At 35.8% G+C, this 26,680-nt stretch overlaps 1 protein-coding gene across 5 annotated transcripts in view; it reads left to right on the top strand.

Annotated features, from left to right (window-relative positions):
- Positions 1-26,680, top strand: part of mbl (splicing regulator muscleblind) — a 343,781-nt gene that overhangs the window by 30,809 nt on the left and 286,292 nt on the right. The window contains exon 2 of one of the 5 annotated variants that reach the window (XM_028307001.1): positions 10,378-10,442. The exons of the other annotated variants lie outside the window; for them this stretch is intronic. The gene's annotated coding sequence lies outside the window, so the exon portion shown is untranslated. The remainder of the gene's footprint in view (positions 1-10,377; positions 10,443-26,680) is intronic. 5 annotated transcript variants of the gene reach the window in all.

The following is a 26,680-nucleotide window of genomic DNA, read 5'->3' as shown; positions in this document are numbered from 1 at the left end:
CATTTGAGTTAAGCTTATTTAAATCATCTTAATGATTTGAAATATTTCGAGCTTATACGTTACTTTATGAAAATTGCGGAAAAATATTATCTTTCGATTTAATGAAACAAAACAACCTTTCCTATGTTCGTGTAGTTTTCATGCTAAAATTTATCTCTTACATAAATATAAAAATAACTGGTGCCTGAAGTAAATAAACAAGCCAATTGTTTGGTAGTTTGTCAAGAATTATTCAACGCGTCCGTTTTACATTCGCGTAATATTTATGCATCACCCGAAAGGCAAACAAGACGATTTAAATGGTCCACTCTACATACAGACGACAGCAAAAACTGTGGCATTTATGTGGTCGTATTAAGGGTTATTTTGCAAGAAAATGTATAGTCCGATGTGCTGCCGACTGTAGGTACACAGCTTTATTTTTGCCCGAAAATGAAACAAACTTGACTACACTGTCAACTGTTTCACTCATAAATATTTAAAAAAAAAGTTTTGCTATTTATTTTTTTATCCAATAGGGAAGTTATTTAAAGTTAGCTCACTAACTTGTACGTACAGTTATCTTATACCTACAAGTCTCGTTACATCTATGTAGTACGTCTATAGTCCGGTCAAATTAGCACAAACCCTTGCAATAATTAGCATACAGCTGAAAATTGGTACGAATGTTCGGAGCACCATTATAAATGAAATGTGAAAAATCCCCATCGATCCGACATGTGCTAAAATACTAGTGGCGTAATAGTAGTCTGATAAGTATTTGATAATAAGATATTGATCATAATTTAATAGCTATCTATTGAATTAGACTGATCCACTTCACAAAGTAGAACGTAAACATGTCCCACCTAGAAAGTTCGCGGTCACTTTCACTCAAGTTCACCTTGAATGTAGCCTGTTTTCTACGAAGCAAATGTATATTTATTAGTTCTGTCGCGCCTCTGTATTTTTAGACAAATATTTATAACTACTAGTAAACCCTACGGCACGTGGCTTAGACTACCGACTAGTCAGCTACAGTTGTAAGCTCGAAACTTTTATGAATGATTATACTTTTGAACTACACATAGATTTCACGAATTCTAAATTCTAATTTATTAATATTTTCATAGAATTTATATACAAAATCGCTCATGACGCTAATTATAATATCAGGATTTACATTATGAGCAATGTTTCATTGTCCTGCAATAACCAAATTTTTTAAAAAATGTATTTTATTATACCTAATACAAATATTCGATACAAAAAGACAAAATCCAGTTTAAAATGCAGGTGCATCTGGAAAATGACCCCAATCCATTTTGCGGGGTGCGTAAATATTTCCATCCAGCTGCTTCGCAGTCGCTGCGTCCAATTACGTGCGCTGCAGAAGTCGCGGCGCCTATAAAAATAGCCTGTTTCAGACGAACTAAAAAACCATCGTCCGAATGATCGTGCTTTTTGTCGCAGACGGCTTTAGCTGCTTTTGTCTGGGTTCACTTGGATTTAATGCGGTGTGCTAAACACCACAACACTTGGAACGCTACACACGCTAACATTTGGAACCTTTTTTCTGCTGAAATTTCTGCCGAGTTTTGTGAAAAAAAATAAAAACAGATTAAAAGGTAATTCATGTACGTTTTTAATCTATTTTTAGCATGAAATAGGACAATTATAAGGCAATTAGGCAGTGCCCATCTAACAAAGAGCCTTATTTGATAATTCTAAGTACCTCTTGCCTTCCTCGAAATAAGCCTGCCATTTCTGCGACGTTACACCAAAATAGCAAGATCAACAGCAATATTGCCGTAAACCTAAATCCTTATCAGCTATCACATGCAACTACACACTTGGTGTGTGCTCACATGATGTTAATCCGAACCCAATATCGGAGTCGGAGCGGCACATAAATATGATTAGTGGTGGGTGGCGGCGGCAAACATTGGGCTCAAACATTGGTTATATGTAGACTGGTTCACAAATATTTTCTGTTCAAATCTTCATTAAAGGAATGAATAAGTAAACTTTGAGGGTAGTAAAATTTATGTTATGTTGTTGAAATATTTAACACTATTTGTCGTGTTAAAGTACAAGAATTATTTAAATTGAAACTTTCATTCATGTTTTTTATTGTCATTTTGGATACCGCGCTCACGCTGAATTTCAAAATGCCCAAATTAAAAAAAAATAAACATGATGTGCAAAATGAAAATATCGTAGCCTGCGTCTACGCAACTTTACCGTAGCGTTTCCCGTAGCACGCTACGAATTCATTAGTTTGCTACGAAGTTATTTTACTACGAAGTCCTACAGGTCGCGATTAGGCACCAGCTAAATCGGTCGGTTGTATTCAATTCAAAAAGTTTTAATTTATGGATTTGATAGAATAGTTATGTAGGTTCGCACGTATCTATTAAAATTTTATATAAGCTCTGCGCTAATATGGTTAGAAGATTTATGTTACATTAACTAAAAGTTAAAATCACTTAGCGGTAAAAAACAAACCTTCAATATACGAGGACATCAAAGTACGTATAAAAACACCATGGTGATTACGTCCCCAACATAACAATGGGAATGCGTCACGCGTCACTTGACTGATAGCTTTAATATGGTCCGGCTGATTGGCCGGCCGTCCGGATATGCCGGACGGTAATCTTGATTTAACACCCGGCTCGCGCGCCGGCCCGGTTGAGCCCTAGTTTACAATTCAATAACTAGTCATTTCGGAAATTGATACTTATTAATCGGGAAATTCGAGTGGTTTAGTAACTTTTTGCTGTAGAGGTGGACCTTATGAACTTGGAAGTTTACACTATCATTTGTTTTTTATTCATGTCAAATAGTTATAGGAAAAGACAATACATCAAGATAAATAATACTGTGGCATCATTATGTAATTTAAATATAGACTATTTTACACAAAAATATGTAGGTGAGGTGCTGTCGACTGTAAAAAATATTTTGAGAGTCTTTCGGATGGTTATAAATTAAATATTTGGGTGAGGGTTATAAAACGTAAATAATTAAGGCTGAGTTGCACCACCTTAATTTAACCGGAATAATAACAATAACCGGCGCTTTTTGTATGGATTTTGACAGATTTTTGACATTTGTCAAAGCTAAAGTAAAATGCTGCAACTCACCATAAATAACATTACAGCCCATTAAATCAGTATTAACTGATAACCACCGTAGTAAAATAACCACACGTAGGATTATTTAGCATCAATAAAATAATTCCAATTAAACCCATCCATACCAACGTCATGCATGATTAATTACCATAATGGTAATACATCAATCATCCGATTTGATCATAAAGCCAACAATCCTATCACGTTCTACAATAATAACCCAACAAAACGATAATCGAAACCTCTCTTTTGGTTCATTTAACCTCACTACATCGGGGCCCCGAATGGGCATACCTCAGTACCAAAAGAATTCCGCAAACGTTTCACGGAGGGCGAAAAAATTCCACCGTCCACTGTCCATTTTCCATATGAATCACATCCACAGAGTAATTTAAAACCATTTTCAAACGGCGACAAAAACATTTTCTGACATAATAAAGCTGGGAATATCATTCTAATGAATGATATTGGCTCTCCTGTAGGATTACAAGTTAATCCTCTTGAAACGGAACTGGGGGTGGGGGGGAACAGTGGGTAATAAAAATCTTACGTCATCGCAGGACGGCATCCGAGCCCAAGGTATTACCACCTCATCTGCTTTGTTGTTTAAATTCCAGGATTATTTTTGCGGAATTATCTTAATTAAGTTTTGATTTTAAATAAGGACGGGCACACACTGTAGTCTTTTTTAAAAGTATTTATTTTTCTTAATGGTGTTCGATATCATTATTGGCGACCTTTTAACATCATTACACTCAGGTATTACACTCACTGGATTCTAATACCTAAGGAATGATTAAACGAATAAAAAATAATTTGTAACAAAACAATGTGGATAAACATACTTCTTTAAACGAAATTTAAGAACAAAACCAATTCAAAAATGTTGCCAAAGACACGTTTTATCTTATGTGTAATTTCAAGAATGGAAGTAACGATATTTTCCGTTAAGTGTTTCCTAGAACGACGATATTAACTTCCTTCTAGCTAATTGAATAAAGTCTTCTTCATAATTTGTGTGGGTTTTAAAACCATTCACGTTCAACTACCAGTTAAATTGAAAAGTTAAACTACTTACGAAGTCGCCATTTTTTACCTACGTGTCCAAATTGTTGCGCATGTGAATGAATCGTAATAGAATAGGCTGACTTGGCTCAATCGGACTAACAACGGCTAAACGTGCATACTAAAGCATAAAATTCTTTTAGACAGGATAATTTAAGCTTAAAATGTCACTCAACTGGGCATCAGACTTCTCACTTTATGATTTTATTTTCAGCAATTTGAATAAGTACACTAATTAGATACCTACTCTACGAGTATAATACCTAAAGCTGGCGCAATGTTATATGAACAGTCTGATTGAAGCATAAAATCGTACGCGTAGTAGTCACTCAATTTCTGTTTGGTTTTGAAGTAAACATTTAAGTAGGATATTTTAATAGCTTAACTAAATAACTTAAAAATACACAAGTCCAATAGGTAACATACGTAAAACTTAAGGATTTAACGACGGTAGAAAACGTTAAGCGGATGCAACAAAACTTGAAGGTACAAAATAAACATCGTGAGTGTGCGCCGTTTTAAGACTACTTCATAAAAACATAAACATTTCATCCCGCGTAAACCGTTCAATATTTTACGACATCATTACATCGAATAAATTAAAATTTGCCAAGCATTAATACCGCGACAAAGAACGCTAAGCTCAGGTTAAGTCTGCTTTTAGAGCTATAAATTTAACTGAAATAACACGAAATCTGCTTGCACTATTTGTCGTGCTTTATCTTCGAGTGAGATTCCGTTTCTGAAGCAGCTCGAATTTGCACGAAGGATTCCTTTGGCCTTTGTCACGTTTTACAATGGCATTAGTAGAACAGTAAAACAGGCGTAATAGTTGACACTAGAAGCTTTCGAGGTCGCAAGAATAAAAAGAAAACAATATTACTGGTGCGGTTTTGGGAGGCACATTAATATACATTTGGCGCGAGGGGAGGGTCGCATTTTCATCGCAAATTGAGCTACAAAATACCTACATTTAGCTGTCGTTATTTATAACAGTTACTCCCGTTCATATTGAACGCATATTTTTTTATACGCCGGCAAATAAGCAGCCTTATTTGTATTATAACATTTTAATAGCATTATGTGTAGGTATTCGTAAGTATACTTTTAGGTATTTCACTATCGTTTAAAACAACAGAGGCTTTAAATTATAAAATTAGCAAACGCCTCCCTGTTTCCATGAAAACGTAGGTACCTAAGGATTTCAAGTGGGAATTTAATCTTTTCGGTATGGCTCCCCCTAAAACATCACAATACTCGGTTAATTAGTATAAATAACAGTGTTTCGCCAGACGCGCAAACAGAGGCCGTTAATGAAGGCAACCAGAACGCGATATTGAACCGAAATGCTCTTTCATTTGGGCGAAGGCGTAGGGCGTAGTTTGCCAAAAACAAGCTCAATAACGGACTGGCAAACAGTACAAATGATGCGTTAGTGACAAAACGACGTACATCCGTCCCTTTCGGTCCCCTACCGCGGGGACGGGACGGCAGACCCGTGACGGGAAACAAGACAGGTTATTATCTCCCAACGAGCCAAAAGACGTCAAGAATGCCTCTGATATTTTCCACACGTTCGCGGGTATTCGCTGGAGACTAGAAGCGAAAATTAGTTACTGAACATTTCTTGTTTTTGTACGAATGCGTTGCGTGATTTTCTTTGTTAAGGAATAACAAGCGGCACCTTTGAAATTGAACTGCGCGCCCTGAATAGCAAGCAGGCAACATGTCTACTCGCTTCTCACTTATTGTGAGACACTAGATGTTTTTCTCTGATAAGAACTGGATACACTGATATTCATATCGGAGAAATACGTTTTGAGAAACGAAGATACCTATACCTAAAACGTACGATGAGTTATGATGTAAATTATTTAAAAAATACCAATTTAGCAAGACCTAAAAACCTCAGCACGCTAGTTACGACTGTGGCTTTAGGCCTTGTCCAGGAGGGCGAATTCGCCGCTAATCCTACGCCGAGTACGAATCACGATGATGTCATGTATATCGTTATCTTTATCAGTTACCAAAGGACAACACTATTTTTGAGGCTATGTAATTGGTGTGATAGTTTACAAAATTCACTTACAAATAGCTTTACGAATAAATTTATTATCTTCCTCATCAAAGTAAGTTCTACTCTCTTACACTCACCAACCAAAACATATCATACACTCAAAAATCCACCGTTTCAAAGAACTTAAACAACCATTTTCTGAATAAAACCTGAAATGGAAGCCTCCACATTAGCACTGGCATTTAGCTAGATCCAGAACATAATGGGGTCCCATGTCGCATATTTGCGAGCAGACCGTCAGGCCCGCGCTTTGTGATCTTTTGGTTAATTTTTTCGGGATTAATTTGTCTGCGTATTCAAATTGCAAATTGTGAGATAAAAGGATGACCTTTTCGCATTTTTGCGGAACCGCGAAATTCGAATTACGTGAAGGCTGTTAGAGCTACAGACAGATCATTTATACAATCTGCTTCGATATTATTTGGGAGTAAAATCTAAGCTAAGCTAAGCAAATCATAAAAGTAGCACAAAATTAACTCTCTAATGTTTAAAAAAAAAATAATTAAAGAGTAAAGATTACCTATAAAAAAATTAATAACAGATAGATTTTTGAATTTGATTTAACATAATATTATGTAATTAAGACTATGTACCTTGAGAAGAAGCATAACATCCTCGTACAACAAAGGTCTTACAATAACTGTAATAAATAAAAGTACTTAAAAGTTACAGCTTTATACAGGGTGTTAGGTAAATGGGTATATGAGCCGACACTAGCCCATGTTAACATGGGCATATAAATGGTATAGTGAAGTCAGAAATTTGATATCATAATTTTAATTTTTTTAATTTTCATAAAAAATAAATTTTATAAAATCCGATTTCTATGAAAAATAAAATAATTAAAATGAAGATATCAATTTTTTGACTTCACCATACCATTTATGTGACCATGTTAACATGGGCTAGTGTCGGCTCATATACCCATTTACCTAACACCCTGTATAAAATCCTTTATTTAAATATTCTACTAAATGTAATAAAGAGATTATAATGTCTTTTGGATTATTTTGTAATAATCTCTATTAGAGCTAAAATAATTTTAATAGTAACATTAAACAAGTTTTATGTACTACATAGTTGAAACATAAAACAAAGAAAATTCAGCAGTTTCAAATGAACACGAGTGTATTTGAGTCAGCTCAGTACAATAAAATGCAAAAGTAATTTGCCTGTAAAATCCTTTATTCGAGTTGAAATATTTTTAAATCCCAGATTTGGAGTATGTAAGTACCAGCTTTTAGTAATGCAGCATATAATTTGAATTGAGGATCGTACAAAAATATCTTTGATTAAAATAACAAAAGAAAAACTGTGAGCAGGGAATTATTTATGAATATAATGGACTCGAAATGAAATGATACTCAATTATGAATCTACGCATAAGATAAGATTAAAGCCTGTCGTTGGTAAAGAAAATAATTAAGCCAATCGCAGCCATAAATCTGCTATTGAGTAGGTATGAATCAAGTCTTTAATTGTGACATTCCTTACTAAAAATCTCCTACGTTGTACTAAACGTTAATTCTCTTCGTTTTGAATCAGACAGACCCCTTTTTTGTACAGTTTCAGACTCTAAAGTCAGCGTTAACTCTCTCAAAACACTGCAATGAAAAATCGATCTTAAGACCGGTCTTTAAAAAGCAAGCGAAAACACTTTTGCTGAGTCCATTCCTGCAAGCCAGGAAGCTCAGTTTCAAGCAGTATCAAGATTGGGATCAGTTCGGTGCAACACGTAGGGTTGATAAAAGGTGACGTTTCAAACTTACGGCATTCTCTTGCGTTTCGATATCCTTTTCTGTTTTGTTTGTCCTAACGTTTTCTAGATTGATATCGCGATTAAGATAGAAGCTTGGCTTGAGATATGTTTTGTTATTTGATAGCTGTTGATTTAGATATGTTTCTAAATAAGCTGCTGCTGTATTTTTAGATTCCGGTGACTTAGATGCTTGATAGATCCAGGATAAAAGTATTTAAGATAAATTTCCACTAAAAAGAAGAATATAATAAATAACATTGCTATAAACTAATGGACTTAAATAACGATTGTTTTATCATAAGATAGAACTTGAAAAAAACTGACGATGAGAGTCGTGTAACTGAAAGTACCTAAATGAAAATAAAAAAAAGTAAACTCGGAACTAGTCTTTTCCACAGAATATTGAAAAAATAAGCGAAGAACGATAGCAAATACGGCTACATCGATAAATACAAGAATTTCAATTTCACCGGCACCACTCGGGCTCCACCCTCCGTATTTTCGTGTACATTTTTTCCCCTCTCTATGAAGACGTCATAAATCACTTGAATGCAAATCTGTAACATCCAGTACTACAGTGAGTGACGTGCCATTATCGCTCCACGTCGAGCCGCGGCCTAAAAGTTTGTAACCAAAGTTTGGCTGGCCCAATCCTTTTTATACCTCCACTTCTGCCCTCGTTAACACAAACGTCAACGTTTAAAAGCTGTTTACAGTTTTTATTTCTAATTATGACCAAACAAACTGTTCACGATAGGGCGTTGACCGCCGCGCTGAGCACTGAGAGTGTTCAGTGTACATGGTACGCACAGGGAAATGTTCGGCGAACAAACTCGAGCAATGTTCAGTTCGCGAGCGAACTTTGTGATCGGTAGCTTACCCTTTAATTACATCAATGAGTTTTTATTGTGACTTGCATTTAATGTCATACGAATTACACTAATTTATTGCACATTTTTATATTAACTGGCATTGATTTATTTAGTAAGTTGCCAGTTTCACTAGTCAAACAATGTTATAAAAATTTCAGTTGCAATGTTGTATTACTCGTAAGCCTACCTTTATAAGCTCAAAGTTTTTGTGTTTTACGACTTTCCAGACATTTTAAGAGGAATAAGGAATTTACGTTGAATTTGAACAATAGTTGGGCTATAAAATATTTTTCGCATTTTAATGTCTGCCTGCTACAGTTTGCCTCGGAATAGTTCAATGATCTATAATCCTATTAGGTATGATGTTTATTTAGTGTATTTTAGAAGAAAAGATCATGGTAAAGATAAGACTGTTTGGTCTTTTTGCAATTACTGTTGGGGTACATTATGAAGACAAGTCACTGCATCATAATATTGATAAAATGATCTATTTCACTGTTCCACATGGTTATTTAAGAATCCAAGTAGATACTACGAATAAGAGTGACTATACCCTCATGCAATTTATTTTCATTATTGAATGCTGCCAAAAACAATATAACATTGGCTATAAAAGTGTTATTAATAAGGTTTCAAAATAAAATAAAATAACGTATGTCTCCATCTTATCCATAGTAAAATATCTTTGAAAATTTAACGACAGAAAAAATACGCGCAGTTCTTAAGCCAAAGCGTGCATAAAACATCATAAATTCCGAACCCACCTCACTTTTCACCCGCTGCAACTATCTTATTTCCTTACCGTAGATTTTTCTTCATATCCCAAGCACTTGAAGTTCGTGATCATAATAACAAATGTACTCTTATTTTTGGCTATCACGGCAAACTCTCAAGATATACGACATTATTACAACGAAAAACAATTTTTCATTCGCGGAATCCGAGGCACTACATCAACATTTATCTTATAAAATAATGGAACGTCACTCTTTACGGGACCGATTTTTGTTTGGGAGAACGGTTATTCTCGTATTAAGGTAATAAGCTAACACGTTCTCTATTACTGGGTGTTATCCATCACAGTTGTGTTCAGATTCCAGCCATCAGTCAAGACTTCTGATAACCTTTCTTACTTTGGGCTTCGGAGTTATGACGTCATACGCGCCCAATCTGATAGTTTTGGTATATCCTTATACTCAACTGTGCCTCTAGTAAGTCAATAAAAGGTAGTTGCCAAGTAATGAACTTTTGCTCATGTTATGGGAGTAGTTATTGACCATAAATATTTGGGGTTCCAATAAAACTATACCTATTATAGGTTGTTTGTATCTTAGTTAATGTAAAGTTGCAACATACTTACTTTTCATTCATGTCTTCTTTTGTTAAAACATCTACTTAATGCGACTTTTAAAAGTTTTTGTGTACCTACCCATATTTCTTTACAATCTTGCTCAATTCACTAATTTTTCCTCCTTTTGTTCCCAGGTAAATGTCAGCTGAAACGCTCATAAAAATATTACAAGTTTTTGCACTAACTCCGCTCTGACAAAGTAAGTGACTTTCTTATCTGATAAATTTCAATTTCAAGCTGAGTTCTTTAGTTATCTGACTTTTAAAGTTAGATTCTACTGGTTTCATAAAATATCGTATCTATTATGTCTGGAATTTAAAGTACGTGTCAACGTGAAATTGTGAACTCCGTCAGTTTATAACATAACGCGTGAGATTGTAAACAAACGAGGTATAATCTCATGGAATTCACAATTTAACCGTGACATACGCAATTCAATAAATAATTGGGTTCAAAAATGTTCTTTCAATCCACTGAACTTTCAAATTGTTGTAAGCAATAAATGCTCACTTAAAGTGATTAAAATTTTAATAAGATTCATGAACTTTTCTCGTAATTTCTTTAATCAAAACGGGAATTTCTATTTCATTAACAAGTTCGCTAGACTTGTCTAGATTCCTCTGGACCTGCTGAGCTAACTTAATAATTCAGTCAGACCAAAATTTTAGAATCGAGAAAATTTCTTAACTGGCTCCGTTCAAAAGTTACCGAAATTTAATCAGGTTGCCTGTGGTCCTGGCTAACGTATTTTGTTAACTGACTTCTACTTTGGCCCTAAGGATGTTAAGTTAAGTAAATTAAAAATAAATTGGTAATACTATTGATTGTGTTGCATTTCCTTTTCAAGTTGAGGGAATAAACTGAAGTTAATGACAAGCTTCAAGTATATTTCTGAAGGGGTAATAATATGGGTTACAAGTATAATCTGATCCAGACTACTCAATGACACAAATTACGAACTATTAACAACGGAATAAGTGCCTTGAAACGTGTGTGGTAAAGCTGAAAATAAATGACTGGTGGACTTATAAATATTTAATTAAGTAGGTCACTGCAGGAATTACGTGGGTTTGTGCTGCATTGCATGCCTGGTAGGTATGCACCGGCACCATTACGGGCAGTTACTTGAAATACCACGTGAATATCAAAGGTGGCGGCGAACATAGACCGTTGGATTTCCCCAAGGCTTTTCGTCATTTCATTTGATCAAGGCACATGTCACTTGCAAATTAAACATCCTTTTTGGCATAACGAGACTGGGTACGTAGAAGATACTACTTAAAAATAATAGGTGTATCCACTGTAGGCCTAGGATGCGCGCTGTGATAAACTTAGGTATTTTATGGATTTTACGCGATGAGCCCATACATTTACCTTCAAAACTCATCGATACGATATCACGGCGTGCATCTTAGCCCGGCTGGACTGATTCTGCACCTTCCTTGTTTTCTGATTGCGGTTTTCGAAAGATATACCGACGGAGCTGCATTGAAATTGGTTCCTTTATCCAGACCGAAGATATAAAACCCTGGGGTAAGAGAAACAGCGAAAGAAAATAGCTTTAGTATGCGCAAAGCTCAAATAGTGCTATTCCTGAGGGACCCACGGTTCGCGGAATGGACCAAGATTTGCATGTTAACTCAGTTTTCATAAGTAATAGTTTAGCTGAAATAAGCTAACCAACTCCGCAAAACGAGTTAACTCCGCGTCTGAATATTTTGAATTCGTTTCAAGTGTCAAAAGTTATATTATCATCTTGGAAGACGCGGCACTCCTTAGAGTGGCATTTATTCTTATAACAGACTCATTAAAAGTTGCTAATCTTTCTAAGCTAAGGGAAACTCGATAGCGGTAACAAACAAATCTTTTCTAAAGGCTGTTAAATTGAAAGGGTTAATGATATTTCTCCCCAGCAATAAATAACTTACAAATTGTTAGAGGTGTCCCGAGGGCATAGACTGGGCGCAGTCTCAGGGTTTGCGGGAACGGATAAGTTTTTCCTCAAGAACTTTATTCGCACCTCAACTTGCGCCATCTGTCTGTTACTCGCAACTTATATTCTTACTTCAAATGATTTAGTTTGGGAGCACTCTTTCAGAAATATTTTCTTTTGAACTTCCCGAGACGTATGAATTTACAATGGCTGGCTCGATCGCACGTTTCTATAGGCGAGTTTACAAGAGTACTATTGAAAGTACTTTAGCATTTTATATTTGTATCGAACATGAATTCACTATTCATAATGGGGTATTGTTAAATATCGCACGTTCATAATCAAACCGTCACTATACGAAATTGGGAGAAATTGAGTTAACAACGCCATCTATCAGCGCTCCGCGAAAAGTGCATGCTGTAAAAATCCCACGCTTAAAGCTCAAATAGTTCGGCAGATATCACTAGTGTCGTTATGGAGTTTAATGGGAAAACCGGCATTTGTTGTGAGTAACAGTGACACGTTTTTAGTAGTGACGGGATCTGGACGGTCACGCCGTGATAGTTATGTAAACTCTGTGTTGAAAAATGTCATTTTTAGCATAAAGACGCTTTTACTCCAAAACGATAAGATAAGTCACAATAAAGTAATACGAAAAACGCCTTAAAACAAAAAGTGACAATGTTTCTCTTACATTTTTAAAAAGATTGTTCATCACTTCGTAGAATATTGTGTTTATACAAATAGTGAAATATTAAAACAACAAGAAAGATTTTTAAATTATTAAGTAGTTATAATTTTATCTAACAAAAATGCCACCAGGCAATCCAAACACTAGTAAAATCAAAGAAATTATCAAGGTAATTACTACTTTGTCAAGCGTTTGTGGACTATGAAAAAGCCTTGGATTCGATCGAGATCTGAGCAGTGCTACAGTCTCTCCAACGGTGCCAAATTGACTATAGATACATCGAAGTGTTGACAGGCTTGTACAAAAACGCCACAATGTCGGTTAGTCTCCAGGATCAGGACTCGAAACTCATCCAGTTGCAGCAAGGGGTGAGACAGGGAGATGTCATATCTCCGATACTATTCAACACCGCCCTGGAAGATGTTTTCAAGCTTCTGAACTGGAGCGAATTTAGCATAAATATCAACGAGTACATAATCCACCTTCGATTTGCGGACGATGTCGTCATCATGGCTGAGACTGTGAAAGATCTAGGCATAATGCTCGATGGCCTAAGTAGAGCCTCTCAACAAGTGGGCCTGATGAATGAGTATGAAAATGAATATAGACAAGACAAAAAACCTGTCAAATGTCCATGTAGTACTTATCTGGAGACTCTACACTCGAAAGTTTGTTGACCTGGGAAAAACAGTCCAGTTACGTAGGTCCAACTTCGAGAAAGAGGTCAATCGTCAATCCAACTCGGCTGGGCAACGTTCGGGAAGCTTCGTGATATTCTCACGTCTGAAATACCGCAGTGCCTCAAGACAAAAGTTTGATCAGTGTGTGTTGCCAGTGATATTTTATGAATCTGAGAGGTCACCCAAAAGGTGATGGAGCGTGCGATGCTCAGTTAGTTTCCCTACGTGATTGAATCAGAAATGAGGAGATCCACAGGAGAACCAAAGTGACCGACATAGCCCGCAGAATCGCTAAAATCAAGTGGCAGTGGGCGGGGCACATAGCTCGCAGAGGTAATGGCCGCTGGATAATGATCTAGAATTTAAGCCTACTTCTCTGAGCCATTTTCCCATGAAAAATCACTATCTAGTTCGTCAAGTTCATCGAGGTCATCAAATTCTTGTTGTTTAAAGGCTGCCTGAACAAGAGAGTACCTTATTTTCTAAGAAGTTGATTTATGTGATGTAATTTTATAGTAATTTCATGTATGTAACGTATTTATTTCTGGTCGAGAATTTACATTTAAAACTGTTACAATTGGTACCACTTAATCCAAATTATTAAGTTTTAAGTTCATTAAAATTACTGATTTTTCTATGTTAGTTTTATTTAATAATAATCATTTTTAAATTTTTCATCGTCAAATTTATATGAAAATAGTGACATTTCTACCGGAATTAATAATACAACATTAACATGTTTTTAATTGAAAACTGTCACTGTCTCAATTTTAGTGGAAAAGTGACACTATTTTTAGGGAAAAAATTAAATATTAAATTAACCATTATGATAATTTGAAAGATAATTATATTTCCATAAAAGCCAAACAAGCCACTACTGATATTTAACAAAAAACAAAATATTTAATAGCATTTTGCTCATTTTGCAAAGGTTTTAAAATTTGAGCATTTCAAATGCTTTTCCTGAAAAATCGACTTTTTTGTATAGTGACAGTTTGATTATGAACGTGCGATATGTTAGCCTATGTCCCGAGCAGGGCAATGGCCTTATCCTAAATATGAGGTGGTTCAGAAAAGTATTATTCAAGTAGTTACTCAATCATGAAGAAGATAATTTTCAAAAATTCTAGGCACTGGACTTGATGACTCTACCTTCCTTACCTATCCACTAACAACTATAGTGCTAAAACTTTCCGCCCGTGAGCTATAAGTAAGATAAAGCTTCTTCTGGTGATGGTACCTGTAGAAATAAAAATATTCAGTTCTAGGTATTTCTAATCTGTTTTTATTTTCGTTTTAACTTCGATAGACTGCGAGTTTTGCCCGCGACGTTAATTGTGTAGGCGTTTGAGTAAAATCTTTAAAAATAGTCGCACGTTTACTTTTACGAAGATAGGAAAAAATCTAATTTGTTCCTTCAAACAACATGTCAAATTGGTTCTGTCTTCCTGGCGTGATGATCTGATTTTTAAGGCTCACTTAGTAACATAATGGTAACTGATAACTGGTAGGGCCCAAAAGATAAGGAAACATGTAAAGTGCCCTTTAACTCTTAAGGGCTACCTTTTTTTTGACGTTCATATGTGCCAAAATATTGGTCTAAACTGGATAAAATATTTTTGATTTGATTTGATTTAATAAGGGTGTTACCAGATTTATAAAAACACGTGGAACCAAACTTCGAAGGCCAAACGTGTTGGAGATAAACGTGGTTCGCAGCTTAGTTCAGAATCCGGGCTTGCGCTGTGTGATAGTGAATAATGTTGTTTTAACAATGTCTTAGAAGTTTGGCGTATTTAACATAATGTGTGTTATATCTTTCCGAGGACATTTGTCTTCGTTTATAACGAGTTTGATACTTAGGACTTTATTAACTTAAACTTTAAGACTTAAATCTAACCTTTTCAGTTTCCGAGTTTGAATTTGTAGTAGGCTATTCTTATCAGTTTTGTACTAGAATAGTTACTAAGTCGCAAAGCAAGTACCTAGTACCTACTTGACAGAAACTTGAAGCTAATACTTTTAGTTACTGTTCAACGTCTTCTTTCACTTTCAGTGGTAGTATTGGACAATTTTGTAGTAATTTTACTCATAATACTACCTTCAATATAAAAAGTTAGTTAACACCCAAAATTGGTGTACCAAATCAGAATTTACACATCCAGAAAGATGTGTCAACAAAACAATCTTACAATCCAAATAAAATGTTTTCAACATCCGAACATCTCAATAAACTCAGCAAACAACGCTTCCCGAAAGGTCCCACTTGAATTCGCGTAAGTGAAAACAACGTCCCCCGAACTTGATACAGGCACCAATAAATCTAGTCTCAAGATAAGACTCAATAAAGTTGCCGGTGGCTCAGGGCTGTCATAATTTTAAGAACGTTATAAATCCATCAATAGTAAGCTCTCGGCCACAATATTTTTCTTAGGGCCCGGTATAAGGTGCGTCACACACGCGCCACATAAATTCTTATAATCCCGGCCCGTGTTCGCTTGTATGGTTATTTTTGTGTGATATGTCCGGAAAATATCCGACGTGTGTTTTCTTTTCGATATTCTATGCATTTATTGACACTGATTTAAAGTCAAATTACCATTTCAATGGTTTTAAACTTTAACTCATTTATGCTACTAGCACTTTACTTTTAATATAAAATATTATTCTTTCATTTAATTTAGTATTTGCTGCAGGTGTGCGAACCTTTACAAGAGGTAAATGGAGGATTTATGCTCGTTTTCACCATCAATTCCTAATTTTTAAGTGACCATAGAGGGGGGTAACACAAACAGGAATTTTGTTTTCAAAGGGGTCACTTAAAAATTAGGGATTGGTGGTAAAAACGGGCATTAGTCTAAACTAAAGATATTGTCTTATCACTCACTTGTTGAATTAGGATAGTATTTTGCTAGATGATTTTTCATAAAAAGTTACATACATTGAAAATTATTTTCAAATCTTCCAAGTCGGATACTTTTCGGACTTAACCGGTATTCCCCATTATTCATGAGTTTGTTTTGCGGCGAGCGTCGCCAAGACATAATAATGCGCGGCATCGATGTATCCCACGGTTTACGTGTTTGTGCTCTTGTTTGCAAACTTCTAAACGTTGAACCCTTGGCGATAGTTACCATAAATTAAACCAGCAGTTTTTCTTTTCTTAACAGGCTCACCTGCCCAAATCACTGAAAAAAAAACAACGTATTTTAATTAAATCAACGCTAATGATAATATTACGAGTATACTTATCGGAACTTAAATATCTCCCACTTAACCTAGGCGATTTTATTAAATAACTTATCTTCTATGTGGCACCTATCAAATAAAAATAAAATCATAATTATTATTCTGTTCATAATAAGAAGTAATTATTTTATTTTTCTGACTAACTATTACGTCTATTAGTCTCAATGTTATAGCCAAATTAGTATCAAACACACAAAGTGATTCCCATGGGATTCAAGAAATCAAGCACCTCAAGTCGAATAACTCTTAACACTGGAACAAGGAGTCCGTGAAGTCCGCCATCCTAGACCGCATCCCACTTAACATCAGGTGCGATTGTGGTCAAATACCTGCCTTGTTATGCATAAAAAAAAAAGTGATTCGACATCGCTGTTTGCACCCAAGTACACTAATACAACAGGCACCTCCGATCAACTCTCGATGGTGTTCCTCGCCTAACTTCATTATAAACCGGAGCTGTATCGATGTATCCGACGGTTACGTGTCCGAACGCCTGTTTTCGAACTTCCCTAACTCGCCGCTGGCCTCTTGCATAAACTAATATTTATTTTAATATATTCCGCTAGGGAAACTTCTTGATATTATTTTAAGAGCACCTGCATTTTTATTCAGCTTACAACGCTAGCTTAAGTTTTTGTGTTTGCACTTTAAACTTTTATATTATTTACGGAGAACGCTTATTTAACCAAACCTTTTGGATGTTGCTGAAATGAATTTAATAAACAATGTCGTTCAAACAAGCTTTACTGTCTAATTACTTAAAGATGATTACCAATCTACATACATGTGCCACTTATCATTCAAATTCACGTAATCCAACGACACCCACTTATTACTGAAAATTAAATATATTTCCGATACAATTTCCACACACGTAACCCAATCGAGTTCACCCCACGCACGCTAATTTCTCCCGAATACAAATTTCTCAATACATCCAACATTCCGTGTATTAGACTAAGAGCCAGACCTACGTCATTTTATAAAAGCTGAAAGTTTGTCAGCGTATGCTCCCAATATAGGTTAAAATGTTGTTGATGCATCATGAACTTTGGGTCATCGCGGCTTTGGCAGTTATCCTAAAAAGATTGTCTGGCAAGAAGTTAGAACGGTCAAAACCGTCTAGCTGATGAGGAAACTACTTCTAATTATTGTCTTCTATTTAGCTGCCAAAGCCACGCTGATCCAAAGTTCATGATTTACCAACATTCTAACCTATGTTGGGAGCATACGCTGACAAACTTTCAGCTTTTATAAAATGATGTAAGTCTGGCGTCCACTAGCTCTTAGCCTATATGCTTACAGCTCAAAATTCCCTATGTGGTCCATGTCGCGACAACAAATTGCGAATAATCGTCCCGCGCCGTGTTATGAAGTGTCGCCGGTTTGCATTCCGCCAGCGCTCGCGCCGAACGAATTGTATTAGACGACGCGATACGTGACCTAAGAAAATCCGCGACATACCGCCTCGTGACAATATTTCGCGACTTTCAATTTGGGAATTAGATGTTTTACATGAAAAATGTTTGCAGCAACGTCGTGGTGTTATTGTAGCATATTACTTTATTCGTAAGGCCTACACTCATAGCCCTGGAGTCTAGACAAAGTATTATTATGCTCTCGAGCAGTTCGTTTTGCCATGTAAGGAGCCAAAATGTAAATGGTCCATTTAGTTAGAGGGTCGCGCAGTTGCAAATAATATCTTATTTTGGAGTTGTAAGTCAGCTGGTAACCTCGAGAAGGTGGACCTCCATGACCAAAACAATGAAGGAATCTGCTTTTAATTGGATTTAACTGAAAATTAACGTAGTGTTTAGTTTTAGACAGATGCAAGACTGATGACTAATGGAAAAATCCATTAAGAAGTTCACAATAACTAAAGGTTTCAAGGCCATAACTTTTCACTACAGTTAACTTTCGAAATAGTTCTAACTAACACCAGACCACAGAGGCATCATAAATCAAATAACTCTACATACATAACCCTTAAAACTTTGTACACATCTATATCTTTAACAAACTTATTTGCAGAGCAAGTATTAAGGCAAATTAGGTTTACTTGGAAGCCCTAAAAAGGAGCGAATTATTTATTTTTCCTTTAGTTTCCAGCAAAGGGCGACCAGATGTTTCGCTCGTACTTAGCATGCAAAAGGAGTTGTCTTTCGGTGGAAATTCAGACTGACTTCCTGCTTGAACCCCAAAGGAAATAAAATTTATTTTGTGGAATAGAACGATACTACCGTTCCTAATTGATTTTTGGATTTGGATGTTGTTTAAAGTATACTATTGAATGTCCTCATGGTGGCTTTTAACAAAATATTGGAAAATTTAACATGCAGTTATACTAGGGCACTATTTAAGTTGTGAGCCTCGACAATATAACGTGTTGTTAGACGACATCTGATACTTTTAATGAAAAGTTTAANTGCAGTTATAGGTACTAAAGTTCAATGGCATATTTTAAAATTCCAACAAAATATGTGAATATTTCAAATACTTAACGTAAGTATAAAAATTTATCAGTGGCAGTAGAAACATTGTTTTTGATCTAAAAATCTACCTGTACCTATGAAATCAAACCGGTTTTCACAATAAGAAAAAAACAACATCTACTCGTACCTATCTAAGCCAGTCAATGATCCAAATGAAATATCTCTTTACGTATACTTGTCTAATACTTCTTCGTCATGAAAGCAATCAACTAGGCTTTTATTCCTGTAAATTATCCGCTGTGCACGTAGGCATTATCTAAAAAGTATAAATTGCTTGAGTGACCTACTAAAGCTTGGGGAAGCATAAACATGCGCGCCTTGGTAGTTGGTTCAAGATAGGGAATATTTATCGTTCGCTGGGCCCGCGTTATTGGACTTGTCTTTTCGTCGTTTAACCCTACAATGTGGAGGTTGGGTCAAATAGACCAATAAGAGTGCTTTAAAGAAAATGTTAAGTTACACTTACTGATCTTTTGTACTTTTTAGGGTTTCGTAGTCCTGACAAGGAACCCTTATTTTCGACCAGGCACTTGATTACATGGACTTCCATTTAGTAGTAACTTGATTATTATACCGAACGACATGACAGCTTTTCGCCATAAAGAGCTTGAAAGTTAAAGGTGTGGGTACTTTATTTTTCTTATATTTAGTAACCACTAAATTAAAAATAAAAATAAAATTCATTTATTTTTGCAAATAGGCTTTAAAAAAGCGCTTTTACACGTCCCAATATTAACCCTACCACTGCTTCGGGACAATAAATGGGCCAGTGCTGAGAAGAAGCAGCGCAAGAAACTCAGTCACTATTGTCAGCATTCTTTTCAAGGTTTTACAGTCTTTAAAATATACAAATTATAGTCATAAGTATTGATGCGAGCTAGGTAGTTAAACATTCCAAACATTTTTATCCTTTATATAATCATCAACTTTATAGTAGCCCTTTTTCATTAAGGTGCTTTTGATATGTGCTTTAAATTTATGAATGGGCAATTCTACAACAGTTTGTGGTAATTTATTGAAAAGTTTAATACATTTCCCCATAAATGAATTACCAATCTTGTGCAGTCTGAAATTTGGAACGGCAAGTTTATTTTTGTTTCTTGTATTGAACTTGTGTAAATCACTCTTTCTAGTAAATTGCTCTACATTTTTGCGAACATATAAAAAAATTCTTTTATGTATAAACTCTTTTATATTCTTTGCTTAAACTACTCAGCGAGTTTAGTTGGTAAGAAAATACTGTATTGTAAAATACTTTTGAGATAGAGTTTATTAAAAGTGCCTAAGTTAGAAAATAGTTTATCTCTTGCAAAAGCGGGTACGTTTGATCCGTATCTACGCGATACGGCACGATACATTTCCTCCCCCGATGATGCAGGGTTAAGGAGCTGATGTGTTTATTCAATTTGCTGGCGTGGGAAATATTGTTACCTGCTTATTGTGTTGCTTGGCGCTCGTTCCGTAGTTTACGTAGTCGTTTTTATAGCACGCCCTGGCATCTGGCTTTGGATACTGTAAATGCTTTACATGCTGTAACTACCTTTATTTCTTAACATAGTTAGTCTACTTTTTGTGGAAACTTGAGGGGAAAGTACCTATCTATACAGTTTTGTAAACTCAAATTCGTATTAAAAGTTAGGTAAAACTTTTAGATTTGGAGCTGGTAGTGCGATTACTAAAAAGTAGTATTTTTACCACAAATAGTATAGAACTTAATAATTTAATGAAATTTTCGTGAAATCAGAAGTTAGAAGATATAACAACGAATATAGTTTTCCCTTTGACTCATTTTTCCTGCCATGAAGAGTTTTTCTCCAGCCAATATTTATGAATTGGTGAAAAAATCGTGATGTATGTGTCCAATCGTTGTCACCAAACATCACGTGATGGATGTGGTGCATTTGTAAACAATATACGGACATAAATATACGTATTGTGACGCGGCCAACCGCGGCGGACAGCCGCTGTCGAGGCCGGAGGCATCTTTAATTTTATATAGATTCGTGTTTGCCCAACACAAAATGTACATTTCCACCGGTTGTCGAGCGAAATGGTCACGTGTTGTGACAAATATTAATATGGCAAACAGCAACATTGATTCGGAATTCATAAAGTATTTAAAACAAACACGGGAACTCGTGCGTGTTACATTTAGTTACCATGTTGATCGACTGCGGTCATCACACAATGGTTTGTTAATGTGTTCTGCCTGAGTTGTTTCCTTTTTGGAATCATTATTTTAAATGACACTATTTTGGTTGAATGATGACAAACCTGCTCTACCCCGGATAGTAACGAAAGCGGTTATTGTATGACACGTGCAGCACTACGATATGTTTTCAACTTGAAGAAACATGTACAAGGAAGTTTACAAAACCCACTCGAGAATTCCCGTAACAAGTAAATGAGCCACTATTACCGGGAATTCCGCAACCGAAACTAATGTTGACGCAAGTATAATCTAACTTTTCCCATGTACCCGGCCGGTTCTCTTTAAAACGCGAAAATTCCCGAAACACAATTCGAAAACTCACATAAAAGGGGCTTTTAACGGGGGCTCTTTTGGGGAGTGACTAAAAAATATCCGCGAAATGATCCATTATCTTCTCACGCGGACAAGTTAGGGATCTTCCGTCTATTTTCACAAGTAATAACTAAATTTATCGTCAGACTTTTCGTCCAATAACGCGCGTTGTGGATTCGAGTCACGCATCGTGTCGGGCGGACGAGTCCGGGCGGCGGTGGGCGACGCGTCATTAAAATTAAGCATCATTACTCTTGTACAGCGAGTGATGGTGAGCAACCGGCTTATTGGGAAGTTTGTCGCCGGAGCCGGCGCTGCTAATCCGCCGGTTTATTGCGACTCTAACAAATGATTCGGCGGCGGCGCGCGACGTTGACGGGACGCCCCGCCTCTCGCATACGAACCATGAAATTCGTTGACATACTGATTTTGGTTGCGCACTGCTCGCGTAATTGCGACGTCATTACCACGTTGTGGTAAACGTAATAAACGCTTTTAACATTTACCTTTGAATTAGATATTTATCAATCAATCAGTAATTATGGCGAGGTATTAACTATTGTGTTACTAATATTGCGGTTCTGAAATGGAACTGAATTAAATTATTTCAGACTACGTAATACATTATTTCACTGATAATGTCTGATGACACTGTCCAGTAACGTCACTTTGACCCGGTTGCTGTTTATTTAACAATTCAAGACCTGGATATTCAGGACTGAATAATACCCTATTTATAACCGTTCTCCCAAAAGCACTTGGGCAGTTGACAACTGTTCTAATAATAATCTAATCTCTAATTAATGTATTGCGCTGGACTGCACAGCGTAAATAATAAATGTTTCTTGTTATGCATATTTAAAGTCTCAATCGTTTACTTACCCTAATGATACCTTTGACGTAGAACGTGCCATTTTGTTGTGAGTCCCACACATCACAATCCGTCATCATCGCATACAATTTTTTACTTCGAAGAGACGTCAAAGAAACTCCTACAAAAAAGTATAACCGTAAAACTTCAGACGGCTTTGAGGTGAATAAAGAGGAAAGTATAAATATTCATTCAGGGCCCACGCACAGTAAATATAAACTTTTATTTCAGTTCGCCATTAGTGAGCCTGATAGGGAAGTGCGGGTGAAAAGCAACGGTCGATAATAAGAAGTCGTTTTGGTATCGGTTCTTTGATACCAAATTACTAAGTTTATTGTTGGGAAAGAATAAAACGTAAAATAACGTATTATTTTTTAAAAACACTAAACCTTAGGTTTTTACATTGTTGTAACAAATTCAAAAACAGGACTGTATTTGGTACGTAAAGCTTTACGGAAGCATATGATTTCCTAAGCTTTAGGCCTTATTTGCGTAAGTTTTCTAAACATCAATGACGTAAGTGTAATGTTTTCGCAAACCAATATAGGTAAGTAGCAGTGGTACCATGACTGACTTAGTGCCCATCAGAACCCGCGCTTTATCGTTGGGTATCGGATTTACTCGCCAACAAACAACCCTATCGAAACGCATTGAAAATTCGACTCGCGATCTCTAATTAGTGAGGACAGTGCGCCCCTTTCTTCCCTTCCCTTATTAATGGAAAAGTCGCTTCCAATTGATTTCATATTTTAAAACGTTGTCTGAGAGGCTCGGACAGTATTTTCAAAGTTTATAATCATTACAATTTTCAGGCAACGCTATTAACACACATTTGTATTTGGTTGCTATCTTATAGATAGGAACTGTGCAATCATTTTATTTTTAAGGTGGGTTTTTGTCTCGTCGAAATAATTAAAACAGCAAGTTATTTTTATTGTTCTCAAAACGAAAAACACATCATAATGTAGGTAGTTACATACTAGAAAATACTGAAATATTTTATAAATACATTGCTTTTCAATACCATGAAAAATATAACAGACACCAATAAGTTCTTAGAATTCATATGATTACATCCCTACTCAGATTTTCATTTGTCTAAGATTCAAGCTATTCACAAATAAGATAATTGTTGTCTGATACTTAACAAACATCAAAGTAAAAGTTATTAAATTAATAGATGGTGGCTGACAGATAACTTTGGATGAAACTTCAAAGAAATCTGATTCTCTTTTCGCAAGATTATTCCAATTTAAATATTGATTGTAAGAAATTTTACGTGTAATATTTCATTAATAAATAAAATAATATGATTTAAAATCGAATGGATTTGAAAAATAGGCTAAAAGCTACCCTGCTTAACAAAATATTACCGTGTATTGTCAAGTTTAAAAATACTCACTTGTAAGTTGCTTCTGATTTTGAGGACTCGGTTAAAGCTTTGTATATTGCACATGGTTTTTATATTTACTAGTTTTACCTATTTGTGTAGAGTCTTTATTAACTTGTCTTTAAAATAATCCTTTTCAGACCTTTTCAGAAATTTCTGTCACAAGAAAACAATTTTCGGCCAAATTATCACGCTTGATTCGCATTGAAAAGGCGCTATAATTTTGCATACTGATTGCATTGTCCTTCCACCCGAATAGATATTGTGAACTGTTGGCAAGTATTTGAAGCCCTCCGATACCAGTGTTTCTAATTAACCCATAGCGCGCTGGGCAAGCGAGTAATTTCGCGTAGTGACGCCATTACCAGGGGCGTAGCTGCCGGCGTATCAGCTGTATCAATGATAGGGGGCCCCCAGCTACAGGGGCCCTCAGGGCAGAGTAGGCAACTACCTAGGAGCCCTAGGTTTTAGAAGCTTACCAAGGACCTGGGATCTAGGGGGGCAGGTCTGCTAAAAGTTAGAACTATTTTTGCTATGACCGTTTATTTAGATGAAAGTGGCTTCTCTGATCCTAGACGGGACGATTCCCACCTCTCGTTCCACCGCAGCAACTCCCGTGTAGCTAGTATCTAAGCCTTAACCTGCAATAAAAAACCCAACTAATGAAGTCCTTAACTTTTTTTAAATGAAAGGGCCCAAACAAATTTGGATACAGAGCCCATCTAAGTCCCGCTCCGCCACTGGCCATCACGGTACATTGCGCCCGCGCTTTCATGCTTAATTCATGGGCGCGCGACGCATTCCAAATGTAGGTAATTTCACACCTCGAGTGCCCCGTAAGTTAAGATTTTTACTGCACATTTTAATTGAAAGTCACTTTCGATGACGTTGAGATGGCTGTATGTATGGTGAGTTCTGTTAAGCGTGACAACGGATTATAATCTAAAACAAACGGATTATAATCCATGACAATGGATTATAATTTAAAACAGACCTGAAGTATTTTCGTATAAGGTCGCCTGTTTACGTCCACCTAACTAATCATGTCGAAACGACAGACCGCTGTTCTAAAACAGTGCGAGAATACTTAGGAGTATCATCATGTGCGCAAGTAAAATGACTCTACACGTCAAGATTTAAAATAAACATTTATAAAAAAGAAAAAAGACGACCTTATACAAAGACAACTAATTCATATTTTTGTTATAAAAAGCTTTTATTTCTAAATTGTTTCAAGTTTTCTCTAACATAATCTGCAAGTTATCATCCAGAGTAACAACACGAGTGCTGTTCTAAAATTGTAATATTTACCGCTTCGTGCAATGCATTCCTCCCACGTCCCTCACTGTCGTCGGCTAAACTCAATTTTACTCTTACAAACTTTTCTGTTCTAAGCACAAAGATATTGAACACGTACAAACACCTCTATACTGTCTACTACTCGTACTTGAAACAATTTAATTTATTTAGCTCATTTATTTGAAAAATATAGATTTGAGATGCAACTCTTGACGTAATTTTTAATACTTATCTAAGACACAGATAGGGTACTTCACCTTAACAACAAACATAGTAATTTTCTAAATTAGCTACTAAATGTAACATTCTTATAAATTCACTACAAACAAAGAAAATCCAGTTCAATTCGTCCGCTAGATTTGAAAAACCTTTTAATGGAGTTTCATTAATAATAACAATCGGACCAATATTGAAATGGATAAAAAAGTTCAATTACCAAAAATAAACATGTGAGTCTCAGATTACCAATCGTTACATTCCTACAGCAAAATTGTTTTAATCCCTTTTAATACTATGAAAGGGAATATTTTTAACTCGCTCTAACCTTTGACATTCCTACCCACGTGTAATACAACGAACAGCAACGTGGGATGGACTTAACTATTTTGATTGTGCGTCCATATTGATTAATTTATCTTTGAAAACTTGATTATACATTTATCGTGTAAATACCTGTAGGTGTTTAAAGACGAAGTGGTAATTTCCACTCGCTTCAATAAAATCAATAATCTGTGTGGGCAATGTCAGGCATTTTCACCTTATTAATAACAAAGGAACGTCGTGTTGTAATTATGATGCGTAGGTACGTCAGAACATGATAATTTCAAAAATGGAATCAATTTTCCGAGCAAATACGTTGTCAAAAGTATTTTTTTCTTTTATGACATTTCATTTGTTTTTCTACATTTGACCAGTATTGATATGGCATTTATTTGTCGTTTAATTGGAATCCCTTACAAAAGCGAGGAAAACAAAAGATCCCACAGGACGATGCATTTGACGTGCGAGAGCTTATTCAAAGAATGTCTACGCTACGGTGCGTGTTGCCGTGGATGCATCTACAGACGATATGGCATCATAAATAACATTATGGCATCTTATGCACTTGGTAATAGGGGTGATTTTACAACAAAATGTTAGGCTGAAGTGCTAACGTATGTCCTTTGCTTAGTATTTTGTATTCTATTGTTATTGTGACCCTTGTTTCTTTTTAATTTTTTATAAAAAACAAAACATAGGTACGTTCAAATTGCTGTTTAATGAAACCACGTCCTATTATGAATATTGTTTATTGTACACGTGTGTCTT

The sequence above is a fragment of the Ostrinia furnacalis genome, unplaced genomic scaffold (genome assembly GCF_004193835.3).
Source record: "Ostrinia furnacalis isolate ACB-3 unplaced genomic scaffold, ASM419383v2 OfSCF2054, whole genome shotgun sequence".
NCBI lineage: Eukaryota > Metazoa > Arthropoda > Insecta > Lepidoptera > Crambidae > Ostrinia > Ostrinia furnacalis.
This window is presented reverse-complemented; position numbering and strand designations above follow the sequence as displayed.